This window comes from Physeter macrocephalus, chromosome 1 (genome assembly GCF_002837175.3).
Source record: "Physeter macrocephalus isolate SW-GA chromosome 1, ASM283717v5, whole genome shotgun sequence".
Lineage (NCBI taxonomy): Eukaryota > Metazoa > Chordata > Mammalia > Artiodactyla > Physeteridae > Physeter > Physeter macrocephalus.
The window spans coordinates 51,285,620-51,299,210 of NC_041214.2; the positions used below are offsets into that span (position 1 = coordinate 51,285,620).

The 13,591-nt window shown below is 36.7% G+C and overlaps 2 protein-coding genes across 4 annotated transcripts in view; both read left to right on the top strand.

The window, feature by feature from the left end:
* The window catches only part of LEKR1 (leucine, glutamate and lysine rich 1), a 429,075-nt gene that overhangs the window by 12,777 nt on the left and 402,707 nt on the right, over nucleotides 1-13,591 (top strand). The gene's annotated exons all lie outside the window — the stretch shown is intronic.
* The window catches only part of TIPARP (TCDD inducible poly(ADP-ribose) polymerase), a 29,534-nt gene that overhangs the window by 4,622 nt on the left and 11,321 nt on the right, over nucleotides 1-13,591 (top strand). The gene's annotated exons all lie outside the window — the stretch shown is intronic.

The following is a 13,591-nucleotide window of genomic DNA, read 5'->3' on the forward strand; positions in this document are numbered from 1 at the left end:
GTATTTTTTTAAACCTGAAAGAGTCTTTTAACAATGAGTGAAGGGAAAATTTATGTTAATGGACATATTTGTTTGTTATTTACATTAAAAAAAGTTATTCTCATGTTTTTGTAGGCAAAACATGTATATAAATAATTTGGTTCTTTTATGGATGTCCAAGCATTATTCACTGATAGGGAACTGAAATTTCCACATCTCAGTTCTTTAATGAACTTGAAAGTGGAGAAAATAATACTTGCCACATGTAAAGTTGCTAGTGCAAAAATGGCTGTATAATAAACATTGATCTTTATATTCCTAAGTTGTTTCTCCTGTAGTATAAAGGGACTTAAAATAGTAGGCTGACTATCCTAACCCAGAAGTTCAGGAGGAAAACTTTGTGGAGAGTCATCTTTGTTCACAGGTAAGTCAGGTTACACTACCCAAGTGTCTGGAGAGTTAGAAGGCAAATGGTGGCAGTGAACCATTTTCATGTTGTCTAATTCTACTAGTTTTGATGTTAACCTTCCGTGTTCTAACAGTGCCAGAGCGTTGTTGGCATTACAGTAACCTGGTCTTTAACTTCTCTTGCTCCCATTTAGTATTAGCTAGGTGGTTTCTTTGAATATTTCAGTTGTATAGTACACAGATCTATGTGTCTTTTTTACCAACTTAATTACCATGAGACTGGAATTTTGCGTCTTGTGTTTCAAAAGCGACATATGGAACAAGATGAGAAACAATATAAAGCCCAAGTTTAAAGGCGTTATTATGTAGAAGACCTCTTCGGATAAAAGTAAAGCTTATATCAAAAATGTAGTTTTCCTGATCATAAATGCATTCTCTTGATAATGTAAATGCATTCAAGATTCTGTCTTGCTTGGGTAGCAAAATTCTCAGATCCTGTAACAAAGCTAAGTACTTCTGACTTATTTTTTTTAGCCAGCATTGGAAGAGAGAAAAATGTTTTCCATTTTGTCTTAAAAATCTTTTTAATAAGATATTGTCCAAAATCTCTGTTGCTCATGAGCTAGCAATTCTGATTGGTATGTCAAGGGTAATTAATTTTATATACTCTCAAAGCCACTCTAATCCTTCCATCTCCAGATTGCAAAACTGTGCAGAACAGTGGCCTCCCACTTCACTTTTATAAAGCAAATTTCCAGTCTGCTAAGCACTTCAGCATCTTGGTACATTAAGTTTCTATCTGTTTGAATTGCTCAGGAAGAAACTAGCAGGATTATTGTCCAACACATTACGTTCTGTTACCTTGAGCAAGGCAAGACAGGTATTTTGATTCCCAGAAAATCCAGGAACTCTTAGGATAGCAGCACACTGAGTATTTTATCCTTTGGTAAAATTTCTTTGCTGAAGAATAGACACAGATAAAAGCCCGTACGCATTCATTGTTGGATCAGTTATAAAGTAGTTGCAGTGAGTGCTTGATTTCCAGATAAGTTTTAAGGAAGTAAATTAATGTTTATTTGACACTTGAGAGGAGAAGTATGAGTGAATTATTATAAGTGGTCCTGACCTGATAAAAATGGCAAAAAGTATTAACAGTTAATTACTAGTAAAGTGAAGTTCTCTGTGGACTACAGTAAGAAATTTTATAAGATTGTAGATAGCTAAATGTCAAAAATTAGGCTTTTGGGAAGTTGACCTGTAGTCATTGCAACCTGGTTTTCCTTGTATTCCAAAGCGATGTTGTGTTTCCTGGCAACAAGATGCAGATAACGGCATGTTGAGCCTTGCTGAGAGATTCACAAACAAGCTGGAGCAGCCCAGGTTCACATGGTTACCACATTATTTGGCTAAAGCTATTAATCTCTGTGGTCAGGCCTGTAAAGCTGGTCTATCTGTGCAGATTGCACATAACCAGGAAGTGTGTGTTCAGCTGTGTATATGCCCAAGTCGAACCAGTCTTTAGATTCAGGAATAATGAATGGCAGTTGTTTATCCCACTTGTTTTCAGCAGTTTATATGACTTGGTAAATCATTATATACTATACCCATAATAGTTCATTGTGTGGAACTTGGGGAAAGTTCACAGTTCTGAGTCTCTAGCAGAGACAAAAGTTCATAGTTTCAAACTGTGTAGATAAAATTCTTTGGTTTTTGCAAATGGATTTAACATCTAAATCCAAATTAGATGTGCAGTGTTCATTTTATTCTCAAGAGTGAATGGAAGGAAAGTTGAGGTAGATAAGTTCACAGGTGCCTTCCAACTCTTTAGTCAAGATGCTTAGATACTAAAAACATGTGTAAAAACAGGATTTTAATAATAAAAGTGCCTACTTGGTTCATTATAATGAAATTATTTTAATCACTTTTCCAATTTTGCCTTCACCCCAAATTATACCATTCTACTTTGCTTTCTCATTCCTTTTGTACATCTGCAAAATCAACTGTAAACTAGTTGTATGTATGAACTCCCCATATTTAGATGCTAAGGCTTTTGCACACGGGATGGGCTTTGGAGAATTTCCAAATTCCAGATAAGCAGTTAAGAAAACAACATCGAATGTTGTGTTTTCCATTAAGAAAACATAGTCTCTGACAGTTTAGGCACTCATCCTTAGTAGAAAATGATATTAAATGGCAGGACTAAGCAGTTTTAAAAGGGTCTCGGTAACTCTGCAGAATACTGTTGTGGATAATTGAAATTGTGGAGGATGTGCAAATCTCCCTTTAGCAACTGCGATCACCATTGTTTTTCACATTACATTCATTTTAAAGTGTGCCAGAATAGTCTTCTAGTTATTATCGCCCATAAGGAAGAGGCACTGTGCTGACCTTATTTTGTAGGTAATTTCACCTACAGTGAAAATATGACCAGTGATTATTTCTAATTTTGAATTTCCTGCAAAGGGGGGAGGATGAAGAAGAAAGTTGCAAACTCTGACTCCATGGTTAATTTTTCTTAGAAGACAGTTCTTTTCTCCTCTTTAGAATTAAAGCTTATTGATAAAAAAGGAGTTTAAATTTTATAGCTTAAGCCTAGAGTGTAGTCATAGCCTTAGCTAATTAGTTTTGAGTGATTTTGATTGCTGGTGGCTCTTAGAAGTTTGTTTTTGTTTTTTTAAAAACTGTCCAAGGGACAATACCATTAGAAGACTTCACAGGAACTCTGTGAAAGAAGACAAGGAGAATTGCATATTAGTGATAATAAAGAGCATATACTGTTCTTTTCTATATGACTTGCAGAGTGGATTATCTAAAGTAGAGCAAGCTCCTGACTGAACTCTACTGGAATAGTTAAATTAGCCAAGTTAGCTCTGGCCTGCACAGCTGTGATGATGTATGAACTAACTCATTATGTGTTATTGATAATACTGGAGAGAGGAGAACAGCTGAAACTTACTATGCCTTGTGACTTTCTGGTATTTCTTGAATATACACAGCTGGATGAGTTTGAATTTATTTAAAAAATTCCTGCCTAAGAGAAAGCAAGAGCTCCATAAGCAAGAACTGTGTTTGAAGTGACTTTCAAAATATGTGCCTTGTGCTTTAGGAGAGCAATCCAGTGAATTATTTTCTGTACCTCTTTATGATGCTATTTACATATGAAATAAAACTAATTGGCTTCTGTCTATACTAATCCAGGGAAGTTAATGGGTCTGTGTAGAGCTGTCATGGGAATCAATAGCAATCATTCATTTATTCCCTTTCTAAGCAGATTAGACTTTTTGAAGCAGCTGTCACCTGGCTTCAGGTTGGGGTCAGTCTGTTCCTGATATATTCATGGTAATGAAAATGAAGCTTGCAAAGATGTGTAACTTTTAAAGCAGACAGTTGGAGGAAATAACTTACAAGGTTATCTCACAGTTCCTAAAAATAATTGCGTGATACATTCATTATACATTTTCTCGTTGAGTTGACTCTAAAGCTTTTACTTTTTATTGTAAATAAACAAAAAAATAATAGCTCCATTCAACATTTAAAACTTCATTCTGCATATGTGAACATGCAAAAAATGCAACTTTTGACTGATTACTGTGTTCCTGTAAAACTACTTCCATTGTTACACTAGAATTTCTAGATTCTAGATTTGCATTCTACCGTAAAACAAAGGTAAATTCATAAATTCCATCTGGGTGCATCTTTGATCTTAGTGATCCTTAGTTTCATATTGGGTTTGGGGGGCTATTTCTAAAGGGTGTAAAGCAGTATGTAGCCCTTACAAACCTTGACTACTTATGGAATTCTACTAAAATCCAGCCATCTGAGATTGTGACTGTTTTCCTATGGCCTCTTATATCTCATCCCCTGATTTGAGACCACCAGATTCTGCATCCTTTGATGGCAATAATTTTGATCACATTTAAAATAGGACCTGAGATCCTCTTAACCTAGGTCATCAACCTTTGATAATTACCAGTATCCTGTTTGTGAGTTGTAGTTGCCTTTTTGTGGAAGGAAAGCTTAAGTACTTTTGAGTTACAAGATGATTCTTGATTATCCTGGAACAACTTTCTGTAAGGCTGATTCAAATTGGACACTGGTAAAGTTTTGCAAGAAACTCCCTTTGTAAAAGCAGTAGAGTTTCTCTTTAAATAAGTCTGAGAGTCTTAAGCTAAAAGGAAGTGAATATGAATGATATTTGTATCTTTGGAAGATACCAGAGTGCTGAGGATTGAGCCATTTTGTGTTTCATTCTGGGCTTGAAATCGTTAGGTAATAGCTTAAGCCCTTGAGGTGAACTGTACTTTGCAACACCATAAACAGAAACTGTACAAAAGAATAAAATATTTCTAATTAAAGTTCATTTCTAGGAGCAAACAAGTCACGTTTTTAAATATGAAGGAACTCCCTTAACAAAACCAAATATTATTTTTGTATTTATGGCAGTGCTTTCTAGGGACCAGGGATCATACTGCACAGACTTGCCTCTATTTAAAATCCCTGTAAGTGTTAAACATAATCCAGCCCAGTCCCCAACACATTAACTGAAAGCCTCAGATTTCTAATGTAGATGAATTCCTTGTTAATAGGGGGATTTTAAATTACAAGGGATAGGTTCTGAAATACATTTTGAAATCTTTGAAAATAAATGATTTTAGGTAAAAATAAATTCCACTTATTTAGCTTGGTAGTTTTGATATATATTTGATTTGTGCAAAAGATAGTATTGCAGCCTTGTTCTAAATAAATATGACTAATTCTGTGATCAGGCACTCAAATTTTAGAAGTTGCTTATATTAATAAACTGCTGATTATGAAAATTCCAGTTTTCCTTGCTGACCTGTCCAGTCGCTGTTGCTACGACAAGCATAGAAGGGAGTTAACTGAGCATTCCTATTTGCCGTGACCACGCCGCAAAATGTGTTTGTCTCTTCCATCTTTCTCTGCCATTGCTGTTTACTTACTGGTACACCCACTTGACCAGTAAAGAACCTTTGCATGGTCATCACAATGAAAGGATAAGCATGTATGAGAGTGGGAATGCTGGAGCAAGTGTTTCTTTTCACATTCTACAGAAACCAGTGATTTGCGAGTATGTGTGCCACAAAATGTGTGAGGGGTGTATTAGAATCCTTCGTGACTAAGTTATCTGAGAAAGAGATCGGGAAATTTGTATTCTTTATGCAAATAGATATCCTTTTTTGGTGCTATTGCTTCTGAGCTTAAGGAAGGATTTGTGAATAGTCTTATGTTGAAACTTAGCACTTCTCATAAACTAAATGTTTAGTTTAAGCCACATTTACAGGAATTTCTTTGTTACATTAATTTTTTGTTTCCTTTTTGGATTAAGAGATTCTTAAATTGTCCCTCTCATTTGACATATAGCCATAGAGTTTGTGTGACTTTCTTTGCTCTAGGTTTTTACCAGCACTGAATAGTCAGGGAAGAATGGCAGGGGTAGGGGTCCCAGGGTGAACTTTGCTTGCAGTGTAGTACATGTGCTTTCAGAATCTTGCCTGTACCCTGTGATCTTCAAAGCTCCTGCAGCTGATCTGGGCATAGGGAGGGCAAATGGCACAAAATACTTTAAGTAATTTCCTGCTGCGGTTGGTCTTTGGTTTCTGACTGTCACCTGGCTTCGCTCTTTCATTTCCAGGCATTGTGAGAATAAAAATAAGCACAGGAGAAATACCAGGTTTGCCTTCCAAGGTAATAAAAGAAAGACATCGTTGAATGGGGGTGAGGTAGAGTATGTGAAACAGGAGGAACTTTGCTTGCCTGCCTTCTGATGTTCCGATTGTCAGAAATGCTGCCACACATCAAAAACTTTGTGTAAAGTCTTCTATTGATACAATTAATTTATTAAAAATTAATTTAGACTGTCTTAACTAATTGATAAAATTGAAAGAGAAACTTGGCTTTGTAGAATCTCTCTCCCCTAGGAAAAGTTTACTGACTTAAGACCCTTTTGAAAGGTTTTGTGGTCATAGTTTACAAAACCTAGACAATAAAAAAAATTCTCTTAATATGTTTTCTGTAGGAAGTCTTTATTTTTCATTTGGAAATTTGCTTTAAAAACTCTCAGACAGTGTTAAATTCTTTATATAGTTTGTATACATTTAAGTCTTTCATACTTAAGAGCCTCTTACTTATATCTGGGTTCTCATGATAAGCCATCAATGAGTATATTTTTGATTTGGTCACTTATCAGTTAGTTTATCTGTACTAATTGGGGAAAAAGACAAGGCAAAATTTTAAATAAAAAGGATTTGTTTATAATTTTAAAAGTCAATTCAGAAATAAGCTAATAGATTGTATCTTACTAGGGGTTATTAGGGGATATATTTTATGATAGTTATTTATAATTAGTATTTCATTTATGTGTAAATGAGTTCCAAATTGTTTGAAGTTATTTGAAAACAATTATTTTTAAGAAATTTTAGCATTTGCGTGCAACTGATTTTATAATTATGTAGAAAAGTTTCATAAGTAAATATATTTCAGCCCACTTTAAACGTCAAATTTCATATAAACAAAATTTAATTAATCAGCTGAGAACACAACAGACATTTTTTATTGTCCACTTTGAGACAGGTAACCTCCTTTCTTGATAGAAACCTCTCAGTTTTAAAAATATTTCACTTAAAGGGAATATTTACTCATCTTCATAAAAAGCAATAACTGCATAATTTAAGGTAGTATAAAGCATGATACATTTCTTTTTAATCTGTTGTGTGCTTTCTATCCCAGCTGTTCTTGTAGAAGTTGTTTCACTTCCTTTTCAGGCCATGGTTGAGAGGTATGTCTCACTTAAGTTACCTTCTAGGAGTCTCAGGACATGTGACTGAACTGGGATAAAAGTTAAGGCTGTATGACATTTTTGATGTCTTCAGTGTGCAAAATTTAAGCCCGTGTCTCCATAAATAGATAGCAGTGAGATCTTCTGATCTCATAAGCATAATTTTTATTTATGAAAGATTTTAGGCTTATCCACATTGTATTAAAAAGTTCTTATGTAGTCTTTGCTTTGAACTGATAGTTTTGTAATTAAAAAAAAAAAGCCCAACGTAACAGTGTTTTAGTAGGTTCTCTTCCTCAGGTGGCTATTATAATTTGCTTTAAGTGGTTGCATGGGGTACAGGGGACTTCAATGTACGATATATTTAGGGATTTAGGAAACAGGTGTACTCAGATGGCCGTGTCTTAGTACAGAGTTTTTTGAGAATAAACTGTTACACGTGTTTAGTTCCCCATATGCTTTTGGAGAATATAGAATAATAAAAGCTTAAAAACAAGTATCCTTTCATTTAGAAAGCCTACCTGGCTGCCTTTTTTCTCCTATTTCTTATCCTCTTGTTTTTATTTCACTGTGTTCACTTCTAGAATCACTTTAATACCTCAGATTATATGTCTGACAATTTGTAAATCAAACATGGGGTTTACAAATAAATGTGGTTCCACACAGCATCCACTCATTAACTTACTGCCTTCTCATTCACCTGTTTCGAAGATGTCCTAGGAGGGACCAAGAGAGCAGCACACACAGCCAGAAGTTTGCCCTAAGAAAGTTGATCCCCAGAAACTCATTGACTCTTAAAGTACGGGATATTTTTACCTACCCAGAAATCTTTTGAGGTAAATCTATCAACCAGGTTTAATGTTAATTGTTTTACGGAGTGATCTAAATCTCAGTAATCCTGCCTTGAATAGGTCAGGGTCTCCTTAGAGTTGGGCAGGTTTAATTGTGAGTCAACAAGTGTTGTTGTGTTTCTCTTTATGAGTCAACTCATAAGTACTGAGGACCATTTGCAAAATAATTAAAAAAAAAAAAAACTCCCAATTTTGATTTGTAGGTATGTCTGTGTCTACAACTACTTCTGGATACAAAGGGGAAAACCCAGTTGTTACCAGGGCCCAATGTCATAGTGTAGAAGTTAAGTAGAGAATTTTAACCTCTGGTACATATTGAAAGATATTGCTTTGTATATAGGCAACATACGGAGATAGATAATTTTATAGATAATTTTTATTGCCTCCCCAAATAGCTTTGTGCTATTTATTCGAGTCAGTGTTAGCAAAAGTCTTAATTAGTAACAGAATAAATGACAGTTACTATGCTTCTAAAGCAGAAAGAGTACATAGTCCTCTGAAGTTTAATAACTACACCGCTGTCACAAAGTATGTTGGTATTATATATGCCATGGCTTTGATTCTCATCACCTTGTAACATATTTGAAGGGATCTATAAGCTGCCAGATATTCCAACATTGCTAAATGAGTTCCTGGAAACATCAAAGCCAGGTATCAAAAGCCAGCTATATTTCGTGCGCCTGTGAAATTTCTTTAGCGGCAGCAAACATACCCCATCTGTCATGCCTGTCTCAAGTCTGTAGCAGAAGAGCCTAAATACTCTCCATATTGCATTTGATCTTTATCCTTCTATCATTATGACCCTAAGTTTGGGGAGACATTTTCACTTTACATCATAGTAATAAATGTGTCTGATTAATCCAGCTGATGAGGGTGGGTGTTGATTAGTTTGAGGTCACAGGTTTATCCTTGTAGAAACCAGTTAACTTTTATAGGCAGGAAGCCAAGGTTCCGAAGTCTAACCCACCTGGTTAAAACTGTACAGAGTAGCGTCCAGAAAACTTTATACTTAATTGACCTTTGATAAAGTCTGAGTTCTATATCTTATTTGCATCATCTTCCCACTTAAATGTTTTCTGTCTCCTGTGACTCCTGTTTCATTTAATGGCACCATTATCCAGTCATCCAGATCAGAAACATGGGACACATCCTGGACCCTTTCTACTCCCTTCAGCCCCTCCGTGCAGTTAGAGTCTAACTCTTAAATACCCTCAAATCATCCCCACTGTTACCTCCTGAGTTCTCTACCATCATTTGCCTTATATGCAGTTCTAGTAGCTATAGGTGGCTAAGCATAGAGTAATAAATATTAATAATAAACATGCTAATAAATATTTAGCAAATAAGGGCCCGTCTCCACCCTTCCCCCACCTTCCTCTACCAAAAATAAACAAATCAGTCCTCCATACCACTACTGTTGGAGTGACATTTATAAAAGGCAAGTCTGACCCTTTTTGAAACCCACCAGTGATTCCTGCTGCCCACAGAATCAAGTCCTAACTTCGTAACCTAGCAAACAAAGCTCTTCATTATCTGGCCCCAGCCAGCCTATCCAGTCCAGTCTTATCTCTTATCATCCCACTCACACACACATACACCCTGACCTCCCACATGAACTGCATGTGCTGCTCACTCTGGGTCTCTTGTCCCTTGCTTGGTTGGCTTCTACACATGTCAGTCACTCTGCATGTGGTGTCCTGCCTCTCATTGTCTGCCTGGTGGCTGGCCAAACTTGGCTCCCATTTCATCCATTCTGGGACACCTTCCTTGACCACCTTGCCGTGACCCCTTTCCCAGCAGAGTTAGGCCCTCTGCCTCTGGATTGTTCCAGAACACCTTTGTGCCACATTTCACACTGTGCCACAGGGCTTGCTTGTCTCTCTCTCTCCCCACTGACTTTTGGGTATTTTGCCTTTTTCATCTTCTTATCCCAATATGTAGTCCAGTGCCTAATCAGTGTATCTACTTAAGATTACTTTTGTTTGTTTTCAGTTGTCACATTTCTTTCTTGGTTTCAAACAGTTTATAGAGAAATTGCCTAAAACGGTTACACTTTCCTGAGCTCCCAAATGCATAGTCCCAAGAACTATTTATCCAGCGAAGAGATCATGTCCTGACTAATTTCTGTTTCATTCAGCAACTATTCTTTAATAGTTTTGGTTTTCATTACAGCACTGTTATTTATATCGCAGGCCCTTTTTACTTTTTAGTATCTGAAATATACATAAAAGAAATGATGGTGTGTGGGGCAGACTTTCTGACTTAGTGTGGGTGTTGGTGCTCTATGTGTTGATAATATATGTTGGAAATGTTGGTATGTCAAGGTATTTGTTAAGTAGGAAGAAAACCATTGTTAGAAAGCATCTAAATTTATGAGAATGGGTGTCCTTTTCAGAATTTTTAACTAGTTTTGTATCTGGATTCTTATATATGTGGTGGTATGTTTGTTGGTGAAGCATGTGGACACAGAATTGTTAATATTTCAGCAGTTCATGTTCATTCTTCCCATCAAAGCAAAAATCAGCAATCTGTTCACAATTTTTTTTAATTCATCATGATAAGGTTATATTTTGGGTGAGTCCAGATTGATTGATTGTAGCCACATGATATATTTAACCAAATCTAAATCCTACTGCACAGTGGCTATCTCCCATACTCACTCTTTTCTGGCCATCCCTCAGTAGGGCTACCAGTAAGTCAGATAGGGTTCTCATCTGCCAGGATGATTGCATCTTGCCTTTACGAAGCCCAATCCTCCCCACCTCCACCCCCATCTCTAGCACTGTCTCTGTTGCTCAGTTTTTACACATCCTGTATTTACTACTTTGCCCTTTTACCACAATCTGCTCAATACTCTAAATTCCAACCTTTATTTAAGGCTCTGAGACCCTGGACTTACCTCCTTAACTCATGGCCCGACATCTCTCTCACAGTGTCTGTTATATACCCTGTTCACATTTTCTCATCTCTTATGTACCCTTGTTTAGGTTTCCTTTTCCAGCTCTCTGTTCCTGTCCTTCCCTGTCCCTACCCTTCAAGCAAAATGCTTGAAGAACTCTTTTTTTCTTGTTCTTCCACACAACCTTCACTTACTGGTAATTATTTCCTATTAAACTATTCCTAAAATTCTTTCTCTTACAGAAAGCTATCTTGGATTGATACTGGAAAGCCTCTTACTTTTCCTGACCTTTATCCATTCCTGGAGGAGTAGCCATCTTCTCTCCCATAATGCTGCATTATTCTATTCTTTGTCCTCTCATTCTATTCTTTGTCCTCTCATTCCCAGAGTGTACTTGCCACTGATGAGTTTAGATAGGCAAATGTACTGCTTCTTTGGTTTTAGATTTTGTTAGTTATTTCCCTCTTGAAGCCCTGGAAGCCAGGGACTACATCTGCTTAATTATTTGTGTATTGCCTTACAGGCTTTCTCTAGTCGCGGCGAGCGGGGGCTACTTTTTTCTTTGTGGTGCGCAGGCTTCTCACTGCTGTGGCTTCTCGTGTTGCGGAGCATGGGCTCTAGGCGCGTGGGCTTCAGTAGTTGTGGCACATGGGCTTCAGTAGTTTTGGCTCACGGGCTCTAGAGTGCAGGCTCAGTAGTTGTGGTGCACGGGCTTAGTTGCTCCACGGCTGTCAGATCTTCCCGGACCAGGGCTCGAACCCATGTCCCCTGCATTGGCAGGTGGATTCTTAACCACTGCGCCACCAGGGAAGTCCCAGCTTTGGACTTTTTAAGGATTCCCTGTTTAAGGGAGAACAGGTGGTAAAATTAATCTTAGAAAAAGATAATTTAATGTTTTTCAGATTTGTTGTTTTGTCTCTGTCAAGTCTACTAAAGCATATTGAAAATCAAATAGAGCTAAAACAGTACTTTGATACATCAATCCACAGAACAGTTGATTGTAGTAAATTATGATTTGTAATAAAAATTTCTTAATGCCCAAAGGACTGAAGTACACAGAGAATGTAGCAAAAGCTGCAGTTTTAGATGTCTTTCTCATGCAAATCATTATCTATGAAGTCTTAATAATACAGGAGTAAACAGAAATTTCTAGAGAGATGTCCAGAATAAAATCTGATACTTTAATAGCAAAAAGCATTGGCTGTTTATATTATAATGTATGTTAGTAACATAATGACTGCTCTTCTAAGAACTCCATAAAGAAAATACTGAGGATTTGTTAACTCATAATTAGGAACAGTTACTGGGAAATAAACTTAAAATAGGAAAATCTGTTTAGAAACTGGAAATGATCTTAACAGGGAGAAGGAGGTTAATATCTCTCCACTCAGTGATAACATCAGATTCTCCTAAAGTTAAGGAAAAATTGTTTAAAGCAACTTGATGTGAAATTTAATTTAGGTATAGGGGTTCCAGTTTTCAGTGTTTTTCTTTTTTGAAGAATTTCCCAGAAATGTTTTTTAAAATTTTGGATTAAGTATTCCTTTTGACTATAAATAATTTTAAACAAAGTAGTGTTCAAATGTGATGTAAACTACATTTTATTGTCTTCCCATTTCACACTTAAAATTGTATGCTCCATTTAAGACTACATCCTACTAGTTAGGTTGAAATTAGGCATCCTAATCCTAACTTGAAATTAAGCAAGAAATTAGGGTTTTGGAAGCTTTTTAGGAATTTTTAAAGGAACATACTGCTTTTTACAAGTTATGTGCTCCATGGCACCATCAGTTGGTATATGACTTTTTTTTTTTCTTTTTTCAAATAGAACATGATTCACTTCACAAATTATGAACATTGGGGTGGAGGGTGGGAAATATTTTCTCTCCCTCATAGTTGCCGGGGTGTTTAGTGAGAGATGTTAATAGGTCTTCATGGGTAAAAGGGAGAGCACTGTCATAGGTTTAGAAGGGTACCTTCTAGTCCTCATCATGGTACTTCAGTATCTACCTTAGCATATTAAAGGGACTGAGGAGTGGCTGCAGTAAGTAAATTATTTAACTTTGTTTAACCAAGGTTTTCAAACTTTTGACCACAGAATGCTTTTTGCCCAGAATACCTATTAACAGTCCTTGAAACAAATGTTCCAAGAGCAGTCTGGAGCGTCACACTAACCAACAAAACCCATAGATCAAAATTAATACCTTTTTCAAAATCCTGATTTACTGAAAGGAAATATGTTAATTATTAGGAATATCTGTCCAAACACCTGGATTTCACCTGAGCCAGTTTTGAGTGCCACTGGATCTGGAGTATTTGGATGTGTGTTATAGACAGTCATTTAGAAACCTGTGGTTGAAAGAATGTATTTGGAAGCTTAGTCACTCTGCTTATATCTGTGATGTTATTATTTTATGTTTTCTTAGGGAAATTTTGAAATATACATGAAGAGAGAGAAAAATAAACATTTTGCCATTAATGGTTTAGATGTTTCAAACACTAGATGAAGTTCCATTAAAAAAGGAACACATGGGGCTTCCCTGGTGGTGCAGTGGTTGAGAGTCCGCCTGCCGATGCAGGGGACACGGGTTCGTGCCCCGGTCCGGGAGGATCCCACATGCCGCGGAGCGGCTGGGCCCGTGAGCCATGGCCGCTGAG